Raw genomic sequence first — 23,883 nt, forward strand, 5'->3', positions numbered from 1 at the left:
TTGATCCGTAGTACTGGGCAAAACCCTAGTTTAACTTATTTAATAATAGATTCGTAGGTCCATTTTTTTACATTTTTATTATTATTACTAGGCAGCACATGTGTTTGCCCGTCAAGTGAAACTCGGAGGAAGAGAGATCGCACGGGAGGAGACGAAGGGAGAGGAGTCACGGGACCCCTCTTATTTATGGTGTCTCCCCTTTTTCCGATGATGATGTTGACTATTGTGCAGGGTTTGTCAGTGCGCGGGAGGTGCGAGCGAGCGAGCGAGGCCGAGAATTAGAGAGATGTTCTTTTTGTGAGAGGGACAACCGAACGATCCCGAAGGACCCAGATTTCCAATACGCATCAAAGCACAGTTTACAACATGACATAAAATAAACAAGAAATTACGTCTAAATCCCGAAGATTTACATGGTAGACCCCAGGCTGAAAGCAAGAAATGCGATCGGGTCCTTAACAGCCACCGTCCGGACGTCGTAGCTATGGCACCTATCGAGGTCTTGATGCCTCGATAATTGGAGAGAGGGACGGCAGCCAACGGAGGTGGATAATTGGAGAGAGGGAGAGAGAGTCTTGATATCTCTCTCCTGACAAAGAAGATGGCTGGAAGTTTGCCTACCTAGCGTGCGTGACTTGTGCTCACTGAAGTGTGGGACCTCACGCATGGAAACCACACGTAAGTGACAGACTTGTTGCTCTAATAACTCGGGTGATTATTATACTGTATTAGTACAAAATTTCCTATGGATCCTTCTTAGGCACTCCAAAATGAAGCTTTTGGGAGGTTTTTGAAATTTCCATGTTTCTGTTATCACCAGAATTTGACCGGATCAGAGGTGGGCCGCGATTGAAGATGGGTTTGAAGAATATATATAGAAGAAATACATGAATCGGCCTTGTGTACCAAGTTCAGGCTAATTGCCTGTGTATCTGTAACATAGTAGGATACATGTCGGTTAGAAGTTAGAGTTTAACCCGTGCACGGTTAGGTGCACGCCTGAATTAGAATGTCCCCCGGACTATAAATATGTATCTAGGGTTTATGAAATAAACAACAATCACGTTCACCACAAACCAATCTCGGCGCATCGCCAACTCCCCGTCTCGAGGGTTTCTTCCGGGTAAGCACCATGCTGCCTAGATCGCATCTTGCGATCTAGGCGACTACGTTTATTCGTCGTTCATGCGTTGCTCGTATCGAAGCCTTTTTGATGGCGAGCAACGTAGTTATCATAGATGTTTTAGGGTTAGCATTGTTCTTCGTATCATATGCTATCGTCGTGCAACCCTTAGGCATCTAGCCGCCCTTACGCCTATCACGGGTGTAAGGGCGGCACCCGCTTGATCATTGTTTAGTAGATCCGATCCGTTATGATTGCTCCTTGTTCTTCAAGGATTAGTTTAATATCTGCATTGTTAGGCCTTACAAACGGGTCGAAGGATCCGAGTGGCGCGTAGGGTGTAGTTTGCTAGCCCTAGACGGGATGTTCCGAGGATCAACTTCGTGTTGGTTTTTAGGCCTTGTCTAGGATCGGTTTACGATCACCGTGCGTGGCCGCCGAGGCTCGATCACGAGTAGGATGTTCCGATTATGCGGTGAAAACCCCAAATCGTAGTAGGTCGCTTTAGCTTTATCTTGATCAAGCAGGACCACCATCCGATCGTACACCTCGTACGTATCATGGGTGGATCGGCTCTTTGAGCCGATTCACGGGACAACCTGAGAGCCGATCGAGGCTCGTATTTAACGTTTACGTGTATGCCATGCGAGGAAACTAAGCGAGGCATCATCCAACACCTTCCCGACCAGGTATAGGTCAGGTGGCACGCCCTTGCATCGGCATCGGACGTGTGTGCGGAAGGCTTTGCGGGCCGTCGCTCGGAGGGACCAGGGCCAGCCGCGATCCTAGGAGATTCCCGGCTCTACGGTGTTGCCCGTCGCTGCCCGCCGGTGGGTTTCGACCGCAACACATTACGGCACGCCCGGTGGGACAATCTTCGACATCCACCGCATCGCCATCTACACCCGAGATGGCGGAAGGCACTCCGGTCAAGTACGAGGATCCGGCGAGGAGCTCAAGAAGAAGCATGACGAGATCAAAGCAGTCCTCGAAGCCGACCTCATCGGTTCTTTTCACAGAACCCGCTCACATGGCATCAGGTGGAAGGGGTTCTCACCGGAAGGCGCGCTCGATGGAGTGGACCTGTCCTCCCCGTCGGAAGAGCGCACCAGGTCGCTGCGTCAGGAGATCAACTTCATGGTGGCTCATTCGCTGCACCGCCATTCTGAGAGCCTGGTGAACACTTTGGAGCGTGTCGCTCTGCGTGTGATCCAGGAAATCATGAGCCATCGATATTCTCCCTCGGGACCAGCTGCGGGGACTTACCAAGGAGAGATGCCACTCCAGGTCCCGTCCACCGCTGCCGTTCGCGTTGGCAGCACCAGAAGTGCCGAATTCATCGGCATACGTCGTCTACAAGATTGGTGGTGACCCTAGTGACTACCAATTCTTACATGAGGCACCCAAGGAGATCCCCCACGGGTACATGTGCGCATACGTGCCAGACTGCAGTAACTGGGCACTCTCGAACCAGGCTGCAACAGCAGGGACTTCTGGAACAGCAGGAGGAACGTCGGGAACAGATCTTGAGAAGCAGACGTGGCTAGCTAAGTACGCCACTCCGACAAACCTCCAGAGCTCAGCTCCTGCGGTTGGCTCAGAGTTGGAAAAGCAAGCATGGCTGGCTAAGTATGCCACCCCGGCGAACCTTCAGAGTTCGACGCCCGCAGCCCATCACCGCGGATCAGATTTGTACAATTCGAAAGACCAGTTCGGCATGATGCCGAAAAGGAGGACAATCGGCTATTCCAAGCCGTACCCCAACGAGTACGAATTGATCCCGCTACCACCCAAATATCGGCTCCCTGACTTCACAAAGTTTAATGGATCAGATGGTTCCAGCTCCATCGAGCATGTGAGCCGATATTTGGCACAGCTGGGCACGATCTCAGCATCAGACGAGCTGCGTGTGAGGTTCTTCGCACAGTCCCTCACAGGATCGGCTTTCGGGTGGTACACATCGCTGCCACCAAACTCAATCCGGACTTGGAAGCAGTTGGAAGAACAGTTCCACGTGCAGTATCACTCAGAGGCTTCCGAGGCTGGCATTACCGATCTAGCACAAGTACGACAGAAGCGTGGGGAAACAGTGGCAAAATACGTCCAGCGCTTCAGGACCGTTAGGAACCGATGCTATTCGGTCCATGTAAGTGAAAAAGAAGCAGTCGAGTTGGCGGTGGTGGGTCTCTCATCATCGATCAAGGACGTGGCCTCCCAAGCAGACTACCCTTCACTGGCGCACATGGTGCGGAAGGCTGTCGACATATGAACATCGCCACCCGGATGTTTACCGGGATAAATTCAAGCGTGCGGTGGTCCTGGTTGAGGCGGATGAAGATGAAGGTGTCGCGGGAGATCAAGAGGTAGCAGTGGCTGAATGGACTCGGGGGCAAGCCCCGTGTCCCGTAAATGGGTTAAGCCACAAGGTCCTCCAAAAGGGTTTGACTTCGACGTGACCAAAGCTGAGCAGATTTTCGACCTCTTACTCAAGGAGAAGCGGCTAAAGTTACCCGAAGGCCACAAGATCCCCACGGTGCAAGAGCTGAACGGAAAGCCATATTGCAAATGGCATAACACGTTCACCCATGCCACCAACGACTGCAGGGTGTGGCGTCAGCAGGTCCAAATGGCGATAGAACAAGGGCGTCTAATTTTCAGCCAGTACGCCATGAAGGTCGACACACATCCCTTCCCGCCGTTAACATGGTGGAGTATACTTACCATGGAGGGTGCCAGCCAGATTTCTCGTGCAATATCAACATGGTAGGACCTGGGCACCACTCTGGTAAGGACGGAGATGAGGGCAGCTGCTCTCATAGCAAGGACACATAGGAAGCCGCTCCACACGATCGGCTCCGCCACGATGGCAAGCGCTACATCACAGAGGGAGAAGTGAGGAACGTAAGATATCAGCGACCTCTCTCTGATCACCTCCTCAACAAGTATGTGGGTCAATACGACCAACGCCGGCGATACAACGACGATGATGAAAAAGATCGTCTGGCTAGGGACGACAGGAGACGTCGTCGGCATGATCGCGACGAGGAGCGATATGAGCGCCACGCCAAGGAAAAGTCGAGAGAGCAAGACGACGAGGATAGGCACTGGGACTGCCCCTTCTTCAGACACTGCTGGGATTCAGGAATGAGCCGATTGCCTACAATCGGCAACTGCCCAGAATGTAAACAAAAGAAGAAGGATGCAGCTAACGTGTCCGTGTTCAAACGTCTAGGGCCTCTCCCGCCTCGGAACAAGCATGCTGAGTCCGCTCGGGTGGAAGATCTCGAGGAACTAGAGGACGATGATGAAGAAGAAGACAAGTATCATCGGCCAAGGTGGTGCCCTGATGGGCTCAGCTGTTCCCAAAAACGAAGGGTTCAGCGTCTACGTGGGTTGGAGGAAGCTGAAAGGTTATACCTGCACATGTTGAGGAAGGCGCGTCCTGATCTGGCCGCTAAAATTCAGCGAACCCTGGACGAAGAAGGTCGGCCACAAAGGAAAGAGTGGCGCCCCAGACAAAAGAAAGTCGATGATGAGACATCGGCTGGCACAAACATGGTCTTCATCCTTCCAACGGAGTTTAGCGCTCCAGGATTAGACGAAGCACCTGTGGCACAACTTGACTGCGGCCCACGGCCGGTCATCTCTGAGAAGCCACGAGAGAGAAGCTACGAGCATCCGAAGGCCCTGTACTTGCGAGGTTACATCAATGGGCAGCCTCGTCAACAAGATGTTGGTGGACACCGGAGCGGCGGGTAACATTATGCCATACTCCATGCTACGTCGGGTGGGACGCTCCAGCTCGGATCTGATCAAGACCAATGTGACACTGAGCGATTTCAACGGCCAAGCATCTGACGCATAAGGTGTTCTGAACGTGGATCTGACTGTAGGAAGGAAAACTGTCCCTACGACGTTCTTTATTGTCGACAGCATGAGCTCCTATGCTGTCTTACTAGGGAGAGATTGGATCCACGCCAACTGTTGCATCCCATCCACGATGCACCAATGCCTAATACAGTGGGATGGAGATGAAGTAGAAGTCGTCCACGCAGATGATTCAGCCGAGATTTCAACGGCTGGCATGAACGTTTGGGAGACATCAGGCCAAGAGCCACTCTCAGGCATCAATTTGGACGACTGCGAGCGCATCGACGTGACAAAGGACGGGGTTAGGCTGGTTTTATCCACCGGCCTGACCGTGTAACAAAAGCAACATCGATGGACAAACGTGGCGATGCCGATCCAGGTGATCGGCCCCAAGGATTTATGGAGGAACATTGCAAAACCTTCATCGAGCAAGCAACATGGAGGCCGATTCCAGCAATTGGCCAAAATTATCCTCACCATTCATTCTGCCTGGGTTTGCGTCGGCTGATGCACTGGAAGAAATCCACATTGTCCTTAACAGAGCCGACGTTCACATCGTAGTGCCTTTGGCTAACCACAGAGCCGATATCAGCAGTTACCTGGCAGAATCGGCTCGGGGGGCACCTAATCAGATAAACATGTGCGATACATGTGCAGTGAAATATTGGGGGCCGATAGAAAAATCGGCCCGTAAAAAAAAAATTGGGACAAAGCCGATGCATAGCCATCGACTCTAGAGGTACAGCTGTTATAAACAGAGGCTCAAGGGCAACCAAGGTGGCGACTTGGTTGATGTCACGTTCAGAGGTTATTATGTCCGGAGTTTTGGAGACCACCGGAAATTCAAAACATCCTCACCGGAAGTTACATCAGCCTGCCGAAGATGATGAGCCGATCTGATCAGCAAGACGCAAGAATTGAACTGGGGAAGCCTTGATTGAAGCTCGGGGGGCAGCTTGCCCTGAAGGACCCTTTGCTATAGGAAGCCGATTTGGTTGAAATCGGCTGGCTCTGCATCTCAACCTTTCTGAGGAATGGTCGCTGCAGGAAAACAGAGCAGGATTCCAAACATCGCTATAGATTATCGAAAGAAAATTTGTGGATAAGTGATGCCTGTCCTGCAGAAGTATCAGCTCCGGCCTCCGGGTTGATTCAGCAATGGTCCTAGAGCTCTCCCGAAGGCAAAAGGGATTTGGAAAAGAAGGATTCGGCAGGAGAACGTCCGGAAACCTAAGCTTAATGATGAGACCGAGGCGTTATTTCAGAAGTTTTGCCGATAAATCTAACGCTGCGCTCAATGGCCGCGGTTTGGACCTCGTTCGGTTGGAAGTTTGGGGATCTGAGTTTGAGCAAGGTTCGCAGGTTACCGTTTGAGGAGGTGGCTAAATTCGTCTATCTCAAAATTTATCGTAAAGAGGCTGATGCGTTGCCATCGGCTCATTGAGCGTTGGTCAAACTAACAATCGGCGGAATCAGTACGAAAGGAAATCGGCAAAATCAAGTTAAGGAAAGGTCTTCTTCATTAATAAGAGAGGATTTTTACAATAGAGCCGATTGCTCAAGCGAGGAAGAACAAAAGAAGAGCCGATTGCTCAGGGACTACTAATCCTACATTGCTAATCCTCGCTAGCATCATCATCGGCGTCGGAGTTGCCGTCGGCGCTACTGCCGGAGAATTCCTCGTCGCTGCTGCCCCAGCCTTCGGCCGGAGCTTCTTCTTCCTCGTCATCATCATCATCCTCGCTGTCCGCCCAAGCGCGGAAGCGCTTCGTCGGCGGGTACCCAGCGGAAGAGGAGGAATCCTCCTCCTCCTCCTCCTCTTCTCCTCCCTCGTCATCATCCTCGTCCTCGCTGTCCGCCCACATGCGGGAGCGCTTCTTCGGCGGGTGCCTGGCGGAGGGGGGGGCCTCTGTCTTCTCTGCTTCTTCTTCTTTCTCCTCCTTGTCGGAGGAGATGGGGTTCGCCCCGGAGTGGAGGTCGTCTTCGTTCTTGCTCTTCGGCGAAGATTGGAGGGGGAGGCCCGAGGAGGAAGAGGGAGAGGAAGACATTGCTACAGGGGAAGAGGGTTTTTTGGGCGGCGGTGGACAGAACGAGAGCAGGGGATGAAGTGGCGAACCGTTCGGCACGAGATAAATAAAGGGGTGTAGTGGAGATTTAATGCCATGACGGTTCTCGAGGACGTGATGCCGAAATTATCAATTCGTGCGAGAGAAGCCCGGGAGGCGAGGCGAAATGATGGAAGATTCACGTGGCGGTTACGCTCCGCCACGACATGACCCGACGAAGGAAAAGCGTAATGATTTTGGAAATGTCATTTCCAAAACCAGGGGGCATGTGTTATCACCAGAATTTGACCGGATCAGAGGTGGGCCGCGATTGAAGATGGGTTTGAAGAATATATATAGAAGAAATACATGAATCGGCCTTGTGTACCAAGTTCGGGCTAATTGCCCGTGTATCTGTAACATAGTAGGATACGTGTCGGTTAGAAGTGTAATATCCCAGCATTTGGGGTTACAAAAATAGAGGAAACAGGTGTGTGCATTGCATACATGCATAGAAAATCTGGGGAATTTTCGCGCTTTAAAATAAAACTGTCACAGTAACTGAAGTTTCACTTGACCTTGGTGGAATCGAAGTAGCTGATCAAGTCAAGTGCTATAAACCTCAGTGTGACCTTTGTTAAAACCTGTTTTGGGTAGAGATGATTTGATCTAAGGGGTTAGATCAAATGGAACTAACACCACAAGACTTTAAACAATGATCAATTGCTTGATCTTATAAAAGATCATAACATGGTATTCTTTGCCATAACATAAGAACATCTATTAAATTGGAAATCAAGTAATAATAAATGGAGAACCCATTCTTCACTTATCTTCTCCATGTCTTAAAACTAACCCATGTCCTTACCATGAACCTCATGGTAATTCTTGAACTCAACACCAACACAAGCTTATCATTAAACCCTAGAGATGGGAGAAGCCTATAACCATCAAATAGATAATAATCAAACTCTAAGTTATTAACACTTAAAAGTTAAGAAACTACACTTGGGGTATAATTGAATTCACTTTAAAATTAATTACCAAATATGGTAAAACACAAGGACCTAAGTGCATAAAAGCCCCACATTCTTATTTTAATCATAACTATTTAAATATGTGGAATATCACAAAACTAAATTCATTTACATTACGAATTATAGTTCAAACTATTTGAATAAAATAAACTATGAGTACTTTGAAACTCATATGATCATGCCTTGGTGAAATCAAATATCATCATTCAAAATTGGGGTATAATCCTTATCTTTGACATTTTGATCCCAATAATGATATAAATACCACCACATATGATATAGTGACTCAACCACAAGCATAAAATCATTCACAAGATATTTAGTAACAAAAGCCACTTGGCTATCCAAAAATAAATCACATGAGAGGATAATCTCAATGCCACATAGGATGAAAATATCTACATAGCTTGAATCCTAAGCTATGCCACCTCATGCTTAAAGGATTGCTATGGATGAGAGCATGAAAACCAAGCACCTTACTCATCAAATTAAAGCAAGAGTCATCCACCCATGTGTCATGATATTAGAGCATGCCCAAGCCTATAAAAGGAACCCTCTACTTCATTCATCTCATCATCTTGCACCATGATGCAAGAAGACCAACACATTGAGCCACTCCATAAAATAGTTAGGATCAAGATGAAGCAGCTAGGAGGTGGAGGCATGCCACAAGATGCAGGTTTATCAGAATTCCTGAAGAACAAGCTACAGAAGATAGCAAGGTAGAAATTCTAAGGAAGACCACATATATAGATAATCACATCATCACTCCTAGAGTAGAACCTTAGATTATAATCCAAGTTCTTGTGGAGTGAGAGGGGTAATTGGTAAAACCATATCTAAATATTTCTAGTAATAACTTAGGAAGCCAAACCTTGATCATTATAAATTGTGTAGTGATCATAAACCCTAAGAACTTGAAGTAGAAGATATAAGCTCATAAGTAAAGCTTAGAGTTAAAGCCTATAATATATATGGTGAGAAACCATTCATCATTATCACCAAAGTTAACTATAAAAAGAATTATAGCTACTTTAGTTACTTTAACAATAGATTAAGAATATAAAAGAAATCTATTGGTATAAGATAAAACCAATTCTCAAGTCCTTAGTAACTAAAGGAGAACCTCAACTATTAAGTAAGTCACCACCTTATCATGGTTAGGAGAGATTAACCCTAGCACATGCAATATGGTGTCATTTCATCTCTATAACTTAGAATTATATCTCAACCCTAGTTGATGTATCACTATGATGATCCTAATATAAACCCAGGCCATAATTGAGATTCAAACCAATTGTCATTAGGTAAACATAATTAGAACCCCAGAATTGCACTCTAGTTAAAACCTATACTTACTTATGGAGCACAAGATAAACCTAATTTAAAACCTTTAATTAGACCATGTGTGGTGATCAACCACTTACCTTTGTAACTAAGACCAAGCCATTATGGGGACAATATCTACTTTAGACATTTTCAAAGATAATAAGGGTGTTAACCTTGAAAGGGAGTTATAAGAGAATTTACAAAACTATAATAAATAAGTGATCACATAAAATAATATGCAAGTGAGCAACACTCTCAAATAAGAAACCAAGACTTCATAATGATCCTCAAATGCTTTGGAGTAGAATTCCTCAACTTTAATAATTAAAACAGATTTGATTCCACAAGAAAAAGGGAAAATAAAATGAGTGCATAAAATCATGCTTAATGAAAGTTTCAACAAAACTTGATATGTTAAATATTTGTTCTGCACAACAAAACCATGAAATTGTCATTGTGGTTAAGTCATAATTAAAATATGTAAAAATATTTGTAAACAGAATTGAATTCAAATTTGAATTCAAAAGGTGATATTTAAAAACAGAAAATACAAACAGAAATAGAAAAGAAAGAAGAAAAACCTTACCTGGACTCACCTGGCCGCAGAAGCCCAGCAACACAGCCCAGCAGCAGCCTGCCTAGCAGCCCAACACCACGGCCCATAGGCAGCCCGTTACCCCTTCGTCCCAAAATATCGGGACGAGCTCGTCCTCATCCTCTCCAGCACGCATGGAGGACAGCGCGACGCCGTGGCCGTCTTTCCCTCGCCGCTGGCAGCTCCTCCGCGACCGTAGACGTGACGAGGCAGGCCATGGAGCTCTATAAAAGCCCCAGGACGAACCCTAGCTCGCTTTCTTCTCCCTCTGTTCGATTTCCCCAAAATCCCGAAACCCTAGCACGCCCAGACCTTGAACATCGTCGTCGTTCAGAGCATCCCCAGATCTTGCCGTGGACACCATCGTGATCAGCAGCCTCGACTTGCTCTGTCTGCTAGAGGAATCGACCTCCATCAAGCCGTAGCGCCGCCGTCGACATCGTCTTCTCCGACGACAGGAGCAGGCAATCCCGGCGAACCAGACCTCCTCTGGCTCCACCGCCAAGCTCTGCGTGCTCCTGGTGAGCTCCTGATCCCCCTGGCACGCCTAGCCCGTCCGATTGCTTCTCGAATCAACGCCGCGCCGTTAACCCGTGAGCACCACCGTGCGGCATCGCCGGCGAGCTTGCTCCGGCGACCAAATAGGGGCGGCAATGGTACCTGCGTGTTCACCTCGGCGCGCTGAGCCTCGCTGTATGGGTAGATTGCCCGCGCGAGCGTCGTACCGCCGGCGATCACCGTCACTGGCCGCCGGTGGTGGCCATAGTTGCCACCTCGACGCCACCGTGGCAGCTGACTCAGCCAGACCCCACCTGTCTGTGTCTGTGAGTAGCACAGGCACGGGTGTGTCTAGTGTTTTAGTTTATTTTCATTTTACAGAAAATGACTGAAACTTCAAATACTTATAGAAAATACATAAAAACTCATAAAAATAAATATTAAGTATCAAAATTCTTATAAAAGTAAACTCTATCAAATAAAAATATAAAATGAAATTTTTATTTTTAATAAAAATTCAATTATTTAATACTTGTTAATTAAGCCTTTTCCTTTAATTCTTAATACAATTAAAATTCAGAAATTAAGAAAACATTTATAAATTAAATAAAACCAGTAAACAAATAAAGAAAACATGAAAACTAATTTTCTTTATTTGTTATCCTATTCAATTTTTATTAGTGGAAATTTAAACCCTAATTAATAATTACCCTAAATTATTAATTATTCAAAAATAACAAAAGGGCAAGTTCAATATTATTTTCATTTACAAAGTTATTAATAACTTCATCCATAATGAAGTTATTAATACAAGAAGTAATTGACAATTAGGAAACCCTAAGTTCCATATTAAATTAAGAACACCAACTCATAATTTTATGTGGATACCAAAACCCTAATTCCATTTAGGAACCTTAGTTCCACTATTCCTTGTGAACCTTAATTTGCTTCTAACCTAAACCCTAGGTTAGAACTTATGATCATGGTACCTTCTTTCAAAGCATAGAACCATAGTAGCAACTAAATACTTGTCTTGGCCACATATAATGTATAAGACCTATCACTAATATATGGGTATCCCATGTGTTCATCTTAATCAGACCTAAATAATCAAGTAGGGTCAGCCAAGTGTAAACCCTAGATCCTATTACCAAAGCCATCATCCTTATTCATTCCTATTTAGCATCACACCAATGTGATGACCCTCAGGAGCAACTATGCCAAATCTTGAACATTACCTAACCATGTTCCACTAAACCCTACCAGTGTAGGATACTTATCAACCATCCTATTTAGGAACCAATCATTTCTTACTTAGGGGATCCAACAGCAAACCCTAGGCAACATCAACCTTAATTTTAATACTTCTTATTACTTAAGAAGTATGTTCTTCAAAAGTTATTCTTTTGAAGAAAATAAAGAATCATCATCAACCCTGCTTATAAGGACCTATAAACCCTAGCCAGCTATCACCAACAAGATGAACCAATCTTGATAACAACCTTGTATGAACAATTGCTTAGAATGCCAGGTTTAACTCAACCTTACAAGCTCTAAGTGTTGATGAATCCAACTAGGTTGTGATCCATCTACAACCTACTCCAGTAACCAAATAGAACCATAGAAAACCATAGAACTCCACAACCCTAATTATCATACTTGTTCTTTATCAAAGAACATGTTCTTCAAAAGTTATTCTTTTGAAGTATATGATAATTAATCATTAACCATGCCATTTAATGCTAAAACCAACCACTATTCATTACATGTTAGGATTTTACCAAATGTTATCGTTGTGTGCTATTAATGCTATTATTATGATATATTGCAGCACATGTTTAGGATACCATGTAACCACACCTGAATAAGAACCTTGTATGAGAATCATTCTAAAAGTGCAACACACCCGAAACTAATCATTACCACTCACTAATCCTAAATCATCGGGGTTAGGTCACGCTTAGGGCGATTGCATCTCATACTTATACATTATTGCATCCTTGCCAATCTTTTAAACATCGTCCTTACCGGACGATGATGCTATTTCAGAATTTGGAGTTATTGCGTATCGAAGACCTTGACTGCATAATCTTGCAGTCAAGAAAGGCAAGTTCATCACTTGCTCATGTCATTTGATTATTTCTGTAAAATTACTTGCAAAGTACTATGGTTATCACTATTGCATAAAAACCAAAACCACTACTTTCATAACTATGAATATGACTATGTGGTGGGCAATGGAACCATGGATTGTGTTGATATGGTGGAGGTTCCATTGCACGGGTTTATATCCATCTAGGATTAAACAACAAATGTCGCCAGTGATTCTTGTGCCGTAATACCCGTGTTAACCATAAGATCCGGAGTGGTACGGAGTAGTCAAAAGTGTTTCCACCTCTCGTTCATCAACGGATGCGCTTACCGTAGCGGTTGTATCCGGCGGAACAACCGGAGGGTGGGGATCCCATTCTAATTCCCCACGGTAAAGCATTGCTTGCCGTAGCAGTTGTGTCTTGCGGAACAACCGGAGGGTGGGGATCCCATTCTAATTCCCCACGGTAATGCGGTCTATGATGGGTTGCAGCTACCGGCGTAGGAGTGTATGGTAGAGCCCAGCACTGTTGTCTTGGTCGGGGTCCACCCTGAAATTACGGGAATAATGGGACCGGCGTGGACCCAGGGTCGGGGCATGAAACAACGGGTGGGTGTTCGAGGTAGCGGAGGAACATGATTGGCTAGACCTTATACCGGGCCTCACACCATAGGAAGTGTGGACAAGCTCGCAGCTTGGTTGGCACCAAGGTTAAGATCTCTTATGGGTAAAGCAACACACCTCTGCAGAGTGTAAAGAACCGTGACTCGTCACTCCCTGTTCCGGGATATGGAAGCTGCGAACGCGGCCGGAAAGGAGCTCCATGAAGTTCTAGTAAACCGGTGAAGGCTGACGGACATAGTTCTTCTGAATAAAAGCAACCTTTTGAAGAAATGGTTATGAAAACTTGCATTGGTATTAGACTTTCTGGTCTAATATTGTAGCTAGTGCATTAAACACCTCTTTCCTATAATGAACTTGTTGAGTACGCTCGTACTCATCCCACTCTTAAATCCCCTGCTTAGATATGGAGGCATCGAAGGAGGATCTACAGTGCAACTCGAAGGCCGAGGAGTCAACAACTACTTCACGAGACAGTACCCTGACAGAGGAGCCAAATACCACATCCAACAAGGAGAAAACCTAGTTTAGTCATAGAAGGGAACTAGCTTCCTAAACCTAGCTCCTATTTAGCTAGAGTCTATTCTTAGCCTCTGTAGTTAGTGAAGTACTCTACAAATAGAGTTCGTGATAAGACTAGATTACGAGTCGTTCTTCTGGAGTTATCTGCAATTTTACCTCATTGTAAAGTAGGAGGCTGTGCTGATCTTATGTAATAGAGTCAATGTTGTAATTCTATAGACATACCTTGGACCCGCATATGTTTCTGTTGTACCACTCTGAGCGATATAATACTAGTGGAACGGTGTTTCATTGGTGTTATATCAGACTTGCATACTACACCATGCAGTGGTATGCCGGGTCACCACAAGAAGTTAGAGTTTAACCCGTGCACGGTTAGGTGCACGCCTGAATTAGAAAGTCCCCCGGACTATAAATATGTATCTAGGGTTTATGAAATAAACAACAATCACGTTCACCACAAACCAATCTCGGCGCATCGCCAACTCCCCCGTCTCGAGGGTTTCTTCCGGGTAAGCACCATGCTGCCTAGATCGCATCTTGCGATCTAGGCAGCACACGTTTATTCGTCGTTCATGCGTTGCTCGTACTGAAGCCTTTTTGATGGCGAGCAACGTAGTTATCATAGATGTTTTAGGGTTAGCATTGTTCTTCGTATCATATGCTATCGTCGTGCAACCCTTAGGCATCTAGCCGCCCTTACGCCTATCACGGGTGTAAGAGCGGCACCCCGCTTGATCATTGTTTAGTAGATCCGATCCGTTATGATTGCTCCTTGTTCTTCAAGGATTAGTTTAATATCTGCATTGTTAGGCCTTACAAACGGGTCGAAGGATCCAGGTGGCGCGTAGGGTGTAGTTTGCTAGCCCTAGACGAGGATGTTCCGAGGATCAACTTCGTGTTGGTTTTTAGGCCTTGTCTAGGGTCGGTTTACGATCACCGTGCGTGGCCGCCGAGCTCGATCACGAGTAGGATGTTCCGATTATGCGGTGAAAACCCCAAATCGTAGTAGGTCGCTTTAGCTTTATCTTGATCAAGCAGGACCACCATCCGATCGTACACCTCGTACGTATCATGGGTGGATCGGCTCTTTGAGCCGATTCACAGGACAACCTGAGAGCCGATCGAGGCTCGTATTTAACATTTACGTGTATGCCATGCAGGAAACTAAGCGAGGCATCATCCAACACCTTCCTGACCGGGTATAGGTCAGGTGGCACGCCCTGCATCAGCATCGGACGTGTGTGCAGAAGGCTTTGCGGGCCGTCGCTCGGAGGGACCAGGGCCAGCCGCAGTCCTGGGAGATTCCCGGCTCTACGGTGTTGCCCGTCGCTGCCCGCCGGTGGGTTTCTGACCGCAACAGTTTCAAACCAAAACCCACTTCTCTTCATGCTTGAATTCATAAGACAGAGTTTAGGTTTAGGGGGTAGATACATAATTTTTCTTCTTTGAATATGTCTAGATCTTGTTTATCAATTTGAATGCTTACTGTATGACAAGACTATGTGCTTTCGTTTTCTATTTTTTGAATTTTTATGCCCATTTTAAACTTGGTCAAATCCTAGGTTTTGACTGAGAGGTAAACAAGTTTAAAACATGAATATGAAAAAGTAAGCATGTATCGATCCTTCTTAGTAACTCCAAAATTAAGCTTTTGGGATGTTTTTGAAATCTATAATATCTAAATTGGAGCAACCCACTAAGGGTAATTCTCTCAACATGCAAGCATGCCACCTCATCAATCTGCCACATCAGCAAATAACATTTTTTTGTTTAATTTATCAGTGATAATCACCGTATTGTTTGCCTCATTCAGTCCCATTTATTTGGCGTAGATGTAGATCGTCATCTTCTTTAATGGATTTCTGAAGTCCAATAGTTTCCCTGCAACCTACAGAGGCATCGCTTGGGTTCTCCCTGCCATCTCCTCCACTCCCATGTCCCCTCCTCTTGCAACTCTTCTATAAATCTCCATGCCCGATTGAGTTCATGTAGAAAGCCCGCATTGGATTGCCCGCCATAGCTTCCCTGCAGCAATGCCCAACATAGTACCAAATCTCCTCTCACTCTTCCCAATAGCCCATGAAAGGCCACCATCATGGCAGAGTTCCAATCTCTTAATAGGTCATATTCTTCCTGGGCACCCGCCCAAGTTCCTTCTTGGGCTGTCGATTATGATGTCTGGTGCCACAACTGTTCTTTGGATTAATGGGGCATGACGGGTTGAGTGCCATCTCCTTCTCTTTCTCTTCGAAAATCACACAAGGGAGCCACCAGGTTTTTTGGACGGATCTTCAATTTAACGTGTTGCCAGTCTGCTTCCTCTCCAACCTTCCTTCTCTATTTGTACAACTTCAGTGGATTGATGCAGAAAAATGCTTCAGAAAAGGCAGGAAGCATCCATTTCTCATTCCATTTATTATTTTTTTTACTTTTTGCTACGTTGATGCCTGAGAGATGCTCGATGTTGGCTCGACCAAGCATAGGTAAGAAAGACATTTTTAATAGGGGTTGTACTGGTTAAAGTAATTTTATTCTTTCACATGATGTTCAACCATCTATGCATATCGCAGACCAATCTATTTGCACCAGCAAGTGGAAAGAAGACATCTCATAGGACATTCTATTACTGCCAACCGCATCGAGTATATCAGGTCAGATCGTGTTGTTTCAGTTCTCTGTCGTAAATACTGATGTTATCTCCTACCATGTCTTTGTTTTGTGCAATGCATCTCTTTAACTTACATGCAACTATTTTAAGGGCAACCAAATAGTTATTTTAGAAAATGCTAACCTACTGTACACACTACGTACCATGTATTTTATCCCTATTATCGTACTTCTCAATCATTTACTAATAACATCCCTCTTTTGTACCAGTTTTTATGTCACCTTTGTAGAAACCATGTTCAAATAGTTGCCAATCGAAGATTGAAGCGGACATGCCAAACATGATGTTTTTTTCGTTTGTAGTGTTATAGGTTTGTAAAATATTCACATTGTTCATTCGTCGTAGATATAGTTGTATCTATAGTCTCATAGCAATACCTTTCTATTGGATTATTTATGCATTGCACTTCCCATATGTGTTGATATACTGAAGATACTATCGGGACTTGCTATTAATATCGGGTCTTCTTTTTGTAGATTTCCTCTTTTTTGTTCTCAATTAGAAGAACTCAGGTTTTAATAGTAATTTATTTGCAATATTTTAATAATATATTCATCTCAGATCCTGACAAGTGAATAACGAAATGGTTGGTAATACTCTGTATCCTCGAACTTCGATATCCTTAAAAAAACACCTTTAACGATGTTTTTATTGGATATTAATTCCATTTGGATATCATATGTACTGAAACTCTGCACCCCTCGAGTCAATTATATACTAAAATTGTCATTCATTTGGCAAGGTTCCTATTGAGTTTAAGAAAAAACAGGCTACAAATTGAAGAAATAAAGATCGTTTATGCCATTTACCTTTTATGTGTTTTCCAACTGTAGAGAGAGAGCTCTTGGTGTGAACATCAATTACTTTGTTCTTATCTCATATTTTCTTGAAATAATGCATCTCATTTTTGCACATTAAAGCCCGCAGCAACGCGCGGGGTATCATCTAGTTTCTATATATGTTTGAAACCAAAAACCACTTCTCTTCATGTTTGACTTCATAAGACAAAGTTTAGGGTTAGATGTAGATACATGATTTTTCTGGTTCAATATGTCTAGATCTTGTTTATCAATTTGAATTCTTACTGTGTGTGTGACATAAGAAGACTATGTGCTTTGGTTTTTCATTTTTTTCATTTTTTTGATTTTTTATGCTCATTTCAATTTTTGTCAAATCCTATGTTTGACCAAGATTTAAACATGTTAAAAACATGAATATGAAAAAGTAAGCATGTATCGATCCTTCTTATTAGTCACTCCAAAATGAAGCTCGTGGGAGGTTTTTGAAATTTCCATATTTGAAACCCAAAACCACTTCTCTTCATGCTTGACTTCATATACAAAAATGTCTACTACATGCGTGTAGTAGCTGTGTACTAGTAGGCCTTTAACGTACGGTAGATGGAGAATAGATGTACTAGGATTTGAAATCTTGAAAAATGCAAGTGTTTGACTAGCGCGCGCGTATAGAGAGAAGAAAGTGAGCCAAGAGCGTGGAATAATCGGGTTGAATTAATGCGCGCGCGTATCTCTACTACTTATAAAGGCACGAAGTGCTGTTGGAAAAATAGATCTCAGCCATCCATGCATATTCATCTAACACTCCAGATTTGTTTGATCTCCCCACCACGTGAGACTAATTTTCCCACCCCGTGACACCCTTACTTTCCCACCCGTAAGACTAAATTTCAGCCATAAATTCCGCATAAGCCATAACTTCCCCATATCTCCTACCTAAATCAGCCTACACCAGCCTCCCACGCCTCTCTCTGCCCCAGATCCTCATACCCCGACAACACACCCTGCCGTCCTGCAGGAGATCGTCGACCACGCCAGCCTCCAATCCTCGGTATCCTACTGAACATCGTCGACCACACCAGTCTCTGCAGTCCACACATCATCGCATCCCTGCCACGCCAAACCTGCATCACGCAGGTCCAGACCACGATCACATACTGCGACGGCAGGAGATCGTCCACCACGCCAGCCTCCACACATCGATGCCTCCCTCCCGCGGCAACCCTGCATCGCCAGGTCCAGACCATGACCGCACCTAGACGATGCAAAACGAAAATTCAGGTTTCGTACAAATCAATACAATTCTTACGCCTAATACAACCTCATTTTCTCATTGGTATTACATATCCAATCTGGTTAACAGATCATCGGCGTGCTGCAAATAGACAATCACATTTGACCACTTTAACTAAGGTATTTTATAATAGACTATTTTTGTTGATCTGTGGCTTCCAATTTATATATTCTAGAATAAACAACACATATGGTATCAATGAAATGATTGACATTATGGTATGACTTACTTTAATAAAAATCCGTATGCGTATATCATGTCAAGCATTTCATTGATACCATACTGTTACTGCCGTTATGGTATGACTTACTTTAATAAAAAGCCGTATACATCAATTGATGCAGAGGCAGGGGCACCCCATTTCGAAAAAAATATGGTATCAATGAAATGCTTGACATGATATATGCTTAACATATATGGTATGCAAATATGAGCGTCGAGAAGAAAGAAGCATACCTGAAAAAAAAAGGCGTGACAACTATCATAAACGAAAGGCTAATATGGAAGCATCTGCTGCTGAAGGGTTGTATTTGGATTTTTCCAAAGCCAACCCTCGGGTTACAAATGTGTAAACTGATGCGTGTAGTTGACACGTCCGTTGGGAACCCCAAGAGGAAGGTATGATGCGCACAGCAGCAAGTTTCTCTCAGTAAGAAACCAAGGTTTATCGAACCAGTAGGAGTCAAGAAGCACGTTGAAGGTTGTTGGTGGCGGAGTGTAGTGCGGCGCAACACCAGGGATTCCGGCGCCAACGTGGAACCTCGCACAACACAATCACAGAATTTTGCCCCAACGTAACGGTGAGGTTGTCAATCTCACCGGCTTGCTGTAAACAAAGGATTAGATGTATAGTGTGGATGATGATGATTGTTTGCGAAGAACGATAAAGAACAATTGCGGTAGATTGTATTTCGGATGTAAAGAATAGGACCGGGGTCCACAGTTCACTAGTGGTGTCTCTCCCATAAGATAGCAGATGTTGGGTGAACAAATTACAGTTGGGCAATTGACAAATAAAGAAGGCATAACAATGCACATACATATATCATGAGTGAGTACTATGAGATTTAATCAGGGCATTACGACAAAGTACACATACCGCTATCCAGTATGCATCTATGCCTAAAAAGTCCACTTTCAGGTTATCATCCGAACCTCTTCCAGTATTAAGTTGTAAACAACAGACAATTGCATTAAGTATGGTGCGTAATGTAATCAACACAAATATCCTTAGACAAAGCATCGATGTTTTATCCCTAGTGGCAACAAGACATCCACAACCTTAGAACTTTCTATCACTCGTCCCAGCATTTAATGGAGGCATGAACCCACTATCGAGCATAAATACTCCCTCTTGGAGTCACAAGTATCAACTTGGCCAGAGCCTCTACTAGCAACGGAGAGCATGCAAGAACATAAATAACATATATGATAGATTGATAATCAACTTGACATAGTATTCAATATTCATCGGATCCCAACAAACACAACATGAAGGATTACAAATAGATGATCTTGATCATGATAAGCAGCTCACAAGATCTAACATGATAGCACAATGAGGAGAAGACAACCATCTAGCTACTGCTATGGACCATAGTCCAGGGGTGGACTACTCACACATCGATCCGGAGGCGATCATGGAGATGAAGAGACCTCCGGGAGATGATTCCCCTCTCCAGCAGGGTGCCGGAGGCGATCTCCTGAATCCCCTGAGATGGGATTGGCGGCGGCGGCGTCTCTGGAACGTTTTCCGTATCGTGGCTCTCGGTACTGGGGGTTTCGCGACGAAGGCTTTAAGTAGGCGGAAGGGCAGGTCAAGGGGCGTCACGAGGGACCCACACAGTAGGGCCGCGCGGCCAGGGCCCAGGCCGCGCCGCCCTAGTGTGTCGTCGCCCCGTGGCCCCACTTCGTTTCCTCTTCGGACTTCTGGAAGCTTCGTGCAAAAATAGGACCCTGGGCGTTGATTTCGTCCAATTCCGAGAATATTTCCTTACTAGGATTTCTGAAACAAAAAACAGCAGAAAACATCAACTGGCTCTTCGGCATCTCGTCAATAGGTTAGTGCCGGAAAATGCATAATAATGACATATAATGTGTATAAAACATGTGAGTATCATCATAAAAGTAGCATGGAACATAAGAAATTATAGATACGTTTGGGACGTATCAAGTATCCCCAAGCTTAGTTCCTACTCGCCCTCGAGTAGGTAAACGATAACAAAGATAATTTCTGAAGTGACATGCTATCATAATCTTGATCATACTATTGTAAGCATATGAGATGAATGCAGCGATTCGAAGCAATGATGAAGATAATGAGTAAACAAATGAATCATATAGCAAAGACTTTTCATGAATAATACTTTCAAGACAAGCATCAATAAGACTTGCATAAGAGTTACTCATAAAGCAATAAGTTCAAAGTAAAGGCATTGAAGCAACACAAAGGAAGATATAAGTTTCAGCGAGTTGCTTTCAACTTCAACATATTTATCTCATGGATAATTGTCAACACAAAGTAATATAACAAGTGCAATAAGTAAACATGTAAGAATCAATGCACACAGTTGATACAAGTGTTTGCTTCTGGGATAGAAAGAATAGGCAAACTGACTCAACAATAAAGTAGAAGATAGGCCATTCGCAGAGGGAAGCATTGATTACTATATTTGTGCTAGAGATTTTCGTTTTGAAAACAAGAAACAATTTTGTCAACGGTATTAATAAAGCATATGTGTTATGTATAAGATATCTTATAAGTTGCAAGCCTCATGCATAGTATACCAATAGTGCTCGCACCTTGTCCTAATTAGCTTGGATTAACACTGATTATCATTGCATAGCATATGTTTCAACCAAGTGTCACAAAGGGGTACCTCTATGTCGCCTGTACAAAGATCTAAGGAGAAAGCTCGCATTGGATTTCTCGCTTTTGGTTATTCTCAACTTAGACATCCATACCGGGACAACATACACAACAGATAATGGACTCCTCTTTAATGCATAAGCATTCAAAAACAGTTAATATTCTCATAAGAGATTGAGGATTAATTGTCCAAACTGAAACTTCCACCATGGATCATGGCTTTAGTTAGCGGCCCAATGTTCTTCTCTAACAGTATGCATACTCAAACCATTTGATCGTGAGAACCACCCTTACTTCAGACAAGACGAACATGCATAGCAACTCACATGATATTCAACAAAGGTAAAAGAGTTGATGGCGTCCCCAGAAATATGGTTACCGCTCAACAAGCAACTTATTAAGAAATAAGACACATAAGTACATATTCTTCACCACAATAGTTTTTAAGCTATTTGTCCCATGAGCTATATATTGCAAAGACAAAGAATAGAAATTTTAAAGGTAGCACTCAAGTAATTTTACTTTGGAATGGCGGAGAAATACCATGTGGTAGGTAGGTATGGTAGACACAAATGACATAGTAATTGGCTCAAGGATTTGGATGCACGAGAAGAATTCCTCTCAATACAAGGCTAGGCTAGCAAGGTTGTTTGAAGCAAACTCAAGTATAAAAGGTGCAGCAAAGCTCACATATGAACATATTGTAACTATTATAAGACTTTACATTGTCTCCTTGTTGTTCAAACACCTTAACCGAGAAAATATCTAGACTCTAGAGATCAATCATGCAAACCAAATTTTAACAAGCTCTATGTAGTTATTCATTAATGGGTACAAGGTACATGATGCAAGAGCTTAAACAAGATCTATATGAGCACAACAATTTCCAAGTATCACATTATTCAAGACATTTTACCATTTACCACATGCGGCATTTTCCGTTTCCAACCATATAACAATGAATGAAATAGTCCAACTTTCGCAATGAACATTAAAGATAAAGCTAAGAACATATTTGTTCATACGAAACAGTGGAGCGTGTCTCTCTCCCAAACAAAGAATGCTAGGATCCGATTTTATTCAAACAAAAACAAAAACAAAAACAAAAACAAACAGACGCTCCAAGTAAAGCACATAAGATGTGACGGAATAAAAATATAGTTTCACTAGAGGAACCTGATAAGTTGTCGATGAAGAAGGGATGCCTTGGGCATCCCCAAGCTTAGACGCTTGAGACTTCTTAAAATATGCAGGGATGAACCACGGGGGCATCCCCAAGCTTTGATTTTTCACTCTTCTTGATCATATTGTATCATCCTCCTCTCTTGACCCTTGAAAACTTCCTCCACACCAAACTCGAAACAAACTCATTAGAGGGTCGAGTGCATAATTCATATATTCAGAGGTGACATAATCATTCTTAACACTTCGGACATTGCACAAAGCTACTGAAAGTTAATGGAACAAAGAAATCCATCAAACATAGCAAAACAGGCAATGCGAAATAAAAGGCAGAATCTGTCAAAACAGAACAGTTCGTAAAGACGAATTTTAAAAGAGGCACCAGACTTGCTCAGATGAAAATGCCCAAATTGACTGAAAGTTGCGTACATATCTGAGGATCACGCACGTAAATTGGCAGATTTTTTTAAATTTTCTACAGAGACTACTGCTCAAATTCGTGACAGACAAGAAATCTGTTCTGCGCAGTAATCCAAATCTAGTATTGGCTTTACTATCAAAGACTTTACTTGGCACAACAATGCAATAAAATAAAGATAAGGAGAGGTTGCTACAGTAGTAACAACTTCCAAGACTCAAATATAAAATAAAGTGCAGAAGTAAAATAATGGGTTGTCTCCCATAAGCGCTTTTCTTTAACGCCTTTCGGCTAGGCGCGAAAGTGTGAATCAAGTATTATCAAGAGACGAAGCATCAACATCATAATTTGTTCTAATAATAGAATCATAAGGTAACTTCATTCTCTTTCTAGGGAAGTGTTCCATACCTTTCTTGAGAGGAAATTGATATTTAATATTACCTTCCTTCATATCAATGGTAGCACCAACGGTTCGAAGAAAAGGTCTTCCCAATATAATGGGACAAGATGCATTGCATTCAATATCCAGGACAACAAAATCAACGGGGAAAAGGTTATTGTTAACCATAATACGAACATTATCAATCCTCCCCAAAGGTTTCTTTATAGCATTATCAGCGAGATTAACATCCAGATAACAATTCTTCAATGGTGGCAAGTCAAGCATATCATAAATTTTCTCAGGCATAACAGAAATACTTGCACCAAGATCACATAAAGCATTACAATCGAAATCATTGACCCTTATCTTAATGATGGGCTCCCAACCATCTTCCAACTTCCTAGGAATAGAAGTCTCAAGTTTTAGTTTCTCCTCTCTAGCTTTTATGAGAGCATTTGTAATATGTTTTGTAAAGGCCAAATTTATAGCACTAGCATTGGGACTTTTAGCAAGCTTTTGTAAGAACTTTATAACTTCA

Source organism: Lolium rigidum, chromosome 5 (assembly GCF_022539505.1).
Source record: "Lolium rigidum isolate FL_2022 chromosome 5, APGP_CSIRO_Lrig_0.1, whole genome shotgun sequence".
NCBI classification, from domain to species: domain Eukaryota; kingdom Viridiplantae; phylum Streptophyta; class Magnoliopsida; order Poales; family Poaceae; genus Lolium; species Lolium rigidum.